Source organism: Panulirus ornatus, chromosome 10 (genome assembly GCF_036320965.1).
Source record: "Panulirus ornatus isolate Po-2019 chromosome 10, ASM3632096v1, whole genome shotgun sequence".
Taxonomy (NCBI): Eukaryota; Metazoa; Arthropoda; class Malacostraca; order Decapoda; family Palinuridae; genus Panulirus; species Panulirus ornatus.
Genome location: NC_092233.1, coordinates 17,846,424 through 17,851,423, shown reverse-complemented (window position 1 = coordinate 17,851,423; position 5,000 = coordinate 17,846,424). Strand labels below are relative to the sequence as shown.

General features: G+C 42.4%; 1 protein-coding gene across 2 annotated transcripts in view; it reads right to left on the bottom strand.

Annotated features, from left to right (window-relative positions):
• LOC139750815 (uncharacterized) overlaps positions 1–5,000 on the bottom strand; it is a 179,504-nt gene that overhangs the window by 97,857 nt on the left and 76,647 nt on the right. The window lies entirely within an intron of this gene.

Sequence of the window (5,000 nt, the reverse complement as noted above, 5' to 3'; positions counted from 1 at the left end):
CTGTGTTTGCACTATACCTTGTAAAAGTTGTAATATGTTTTCTATCGGGGCGACTGGTAAGGATCTTCATTTTAGACTTCAGCTACATAAATATAGTCTAAGAACAAGACAAGAATCAAATGTCTGTTTTATCATGTTAAAAATTATGATCATTGTATTGACGCGATTGATACCAATTAAGTTATTAACTGTAACTCATTTACCACGAAAAATATAATTGAATCCTCTATTATTTAATGTACAAAGAATAGTAGCATTTATATTCATTTGTGTTAGTGAAGATCTATACAAATTGGATAGCTTTATTGTTGATAAAATTTGTAAACAGTACCCCTTCTTGTCAGCATAATAAAAAAAGATTATGACAGGCAGGTTGCCAGACTCGAACACACCAACCCGAACGACATCATATAGTGACGCTTGGGTACCAATGGCGTCTTAGCTACGTCTCGTCCTTGTATATCAAGTGTCTATCACATTCTTGTATCTCCCCTGACGATGTGATCATTACACGAAAGTGCACTTGGGAAATTTTCTTGCTTCATTTTCCTATTTTTTTTGCATATATATATATATATATATATATATATATATATATATATATATATATATATATATATATATATATATATTATATATAAAACAAGATTATGTAAGGTTGTACATGGCAGAGGTGTGCGTTTCATAGATATTATTTTATTAGTAGTAACAGAGCGTCATGCAGGTAAGGATAGCTCAGTGGTATTGACTGTGGGGGTCGAATCTGGCCCACACTTGCCCCCCGAAATAGAGGAGGAAAAAATAACGATAAGATATGAAGTAAGAGAAATTGTAAGTGATAATTTTAAGTACAAGGAGAAATACTTACATTATCGAACCACGGCACATAAAGTGTGGATACTTAACGTGAGTCTTTTATATATTAAGACACATTTTCGCCATCATTCCACGTGTGTATGTTTTTCGAACAGCCTTTCCGGCCCCATCGAAATTTTTCAGTACCCTGGTTTGCCCTCACTGTCTTCCTGATGAACACCACAAGTGTAGTTCTACTCCCATAGTGAAATAGCACCATATAGACCCACCCTCCTAGTGATATAGCATCATGCATGGACACATTGACCTCTTCCCATGGCACCGTAATGTCACAAGCGCACTTACGGGCCTCCTGCCGTGGTAACATAGCATCATGCGCCGCACGTACGGGCCTCCTTCCGTGGTAACATAGCATCATGCGCCGCACGTACGGGCCTCCTTCCGTGGTAACATAGCATCATGCGCCGCACGTACGGGCCTCCTTCCGTGGTAACGTAGCATCATGCGCCGCACGTACGGGCCTCCTTCCGTGGTAACATAGCATCATGCGCCGCTCGGTGGCGGACGTCAATTTCTCGACAGTCTGTAGTGGCGATATCTGGCAGCTCAAGCGAAGTAAGCACGAAGTATATATATATATATATATATATATATATATATATATATATATATATATATATATATATATATATATATATATTATACAGTGCATTATGGTGCTAAGACTAAGTGTAGGTAAACTTCGCTCGCAGGCTACCATGGGTGACAGTGGTTGACGTGTGAAAATTGAAGAAAATGAAGTAGACTTGAGATTGAGTGAGCGACAGGCAAGTAAGGCCTCACCACAAGCCTTGACCCCAGTTGACCCATATATGTTACTCACACATGACACTCAGATACACAGCCCGGATGGATGGATCATACACATCTCCTTCCGTGGGTTTATGTGTGTGCTTGTGGTTGTGTGTATGGATGTATATCTTTGTTGATATGTACATCTCTTTCTGTCTGTGTATTTCCATGCTAATACACGTGAAATTAAGATGTGTTAGTATTTGTGTGTATGTTTATATAGGCGTGCAATTGTGTGTGTGTGTGTGTGTGTATATATATATATATATATATATATATATATATATATATATATATATATATATATATATATATATATATATAAATCATGCAGAAATAAGTGTCCAGTCATCCTTCACTCCCACTGATACAATTTATGCAAATAAAGCCTTAAAAAACTCCCCTGCAGCTGACCCTGAAATACTTTCACATAAAACACTTTGGCCTGGGTGCAGTCCAAGAACTTACAGTCGTCTTCAGCCATTCCTGGCTACTCAACAAAATTCCTGCCTAACATGGTTTCAGACCCAATCGCTCCATCACACTTTGCACACTGACCTTCCACAACACGTCCTAGATCGCGTCAACCAACCACAACCCCCGTCCCGCACAATACTAGTGGCAATAAACATCAACATAGCATTCAGCACTGTCCTCCGACACATCTTGACTCAAGAGATACTTGACATCACAAGGACAGAGTGGTTGGCCAGTTTCAAAGCCGGCCGCCATGGCAAAGTCACTGTCAGTAGCTTAATTTCCAAGACATATTCTTGGACTCTATAATGGAGTTCCCCAAGGGACAATTTTTTCACCAACCCTCTTCAGTCTTTTGCTACACGACCTCCCATTACCTTCAGCAATCCGTAACATGAAGGTCCCCTCATATGCAGACGACCTCACACTCACTTTACAACTCTCTGACAGCGATACCACGAAATACTCGGCAAGCTACTGCCTCATATGATTATTGCGTGGCCATTGGCAACTAAGGGTGGGCCGTTTTGATACCTGCTTCTTTCCCTACACGTAAATACTTCATAATTCTCTCTTTATTTCAATTAAGGCCCGGCCTTAATTTGAACTTTTGTCCGTGACAGGAGCCAGCAACATAAAAAAAAACCCGTGAAACGTTTCACCGAGAAAAGACTATCCCCATCTCCACAAAAGTCATCAGTCACTCTTTAAACCCAGACACACACGAACGCAACTCACACCCTCCAGTCACCTTCAGCAAATGATCCTTCCCTCCCACTGGGCAAAAGACAAATCCAGGCATAACATATAACACACATGACATTCACCTCCCACACTAATAACATCAACACACGAGCAACACACAACCTATATGCTCTCAGAACACTGAACTTGCACCAGATTTGGACAAGAAATAGAACATTTTAGCATCCTCTACAAACAGTTCATTCACCCTACTCTCCCATCCTCTCAAAAGCATATATAACAAAACTGCGAACTGCGCAAAATAGTGCACTCAGAACAATCACAAGCTGGCTAGCAACCACATATACACACACCTCCCTGATAATGAAACAAGGATCCTCCCAGTGCAATCCCACCTCAGCATGCTCGGCACTCAGCTCTTTACACCAGCACTAGACCCCTCCTACCCAAACCACTCCCTACATAACTCACGACCAAGTTGAAAGATAACGCTTCCTCATGTCTCACACTTCAGCAACCTTTACTCACAGATCCCCTCCCACCTCACCCTCACCCCCAGCAAACGTAACGCTCACAAAACATACCGATTGAAATGCCCCGACCAGCACTGAACTCCCGCCTTCCTGACTCAGTCCTCAACACCGCCTCGTCAGGTCGGCAAGCAAGTGAAACCACACGACCCACATACAGACGAGTCACCATTAACCCACCCATCAGTACAGCACTACAGAACCCGGCACAGCATAGCCACGAGGACCTTCCATGCCCATGATGCACCTTCCATGAGGAAGATACACACACACACACACACACACACACACACACACACACACACACACACACCGCATATTACTGAGTTACCCTGCACTTTCTTCACATAGACACGCACACACACATTACTACACTTTGTGATGAATACGCCCACCCGGTGGACGTGACCGGCTTCCTGAGTGCTGCAGGAGCCTCATAAAGGTAGAGACTCCGGGGCAGGAAGTGATTATTGCTCACTTCCCGCCCCAGGGGCCCATTATATATATATATATATATATATATATATATATATATATATATATATATATATATATATATATATATATATATATATGTGTGTGTGTGTGTGTGTGTGTGTATCGATGAGTTACAACACCGTTTTCGATAAAGCCGTCAGAGCCAGAGTCATTAGGAATGATTCCTAAGCTATTGCTGAAGTTACTAGACCTTACCTCAAGATTCCGGGGTATAATATTTCGCCAAGGTTGGCGTCGGCTGCCTCGTTCCTTTGGTCAACTTCTCTCGTAAAGAATGGGAATTTTTTTTTTTCTTCGTCTTTTAGAATTAGAAAACCAATGGCATTTGGTGAGTGTAGAGCACCGCAATGATGAGCAGGGGGAAGGTTTTTTTTTTTTTTTTCTGTGCACTTTCTGTCGATCATTTCATGGTGAAAAGATATGAATTACCTTCGTAGTGAATCTTCGTTCTGCAGTATATCTTGCATTTGACACAGCTTGTTTGAGGTACGCATGAAGGAATACAAGAGCTTCATATATATATATATATATATATATATATATATATATATATATATATATATATATATATATATATATATATATATATCAAAACAGGGTCATCTATTTCTGTTTGCATGGCGTCCATCCCGTAATGGGATTGTCTCTGATGGCCAGACATTGTCCTCACGACCCAGCATTTTCATATACATATATTTTCCTGTGTTCGTGTGTAAGGCCGTGATTGTGCGAGATGGTGTTGACGTGCGAATCCTCCTGACTGGTGCACCATCCCGCGACCCTGTGTGGGAACGTGCAGGGACGGTGGCAGACTGCTGAGGGTCACGGCAAAACCATGGGTGCCAGTGAGAGAGTCTGCCTCTCAGCCTACTCCTTGCCTCCCATCCCAGAGTCTGCTTCCCTCCTTCCCTCCCTCCCTCCACGCCCCTCCATCCCAAGCCCTCCACGTCCCCACTGCTAGAAAGGTTGAGAGACACACACACACACACACAGAGGTAGACGACAGTGACGTGTTGTCGTTGTCATGGCGACGGGTCACACCACATGATGCGTGGGAGTCAGGATAGAGGAGCGTGGGAGAGTGGCCGGAGGAAGAGAGAGAAGGAGAGGGAAATTTGAGGG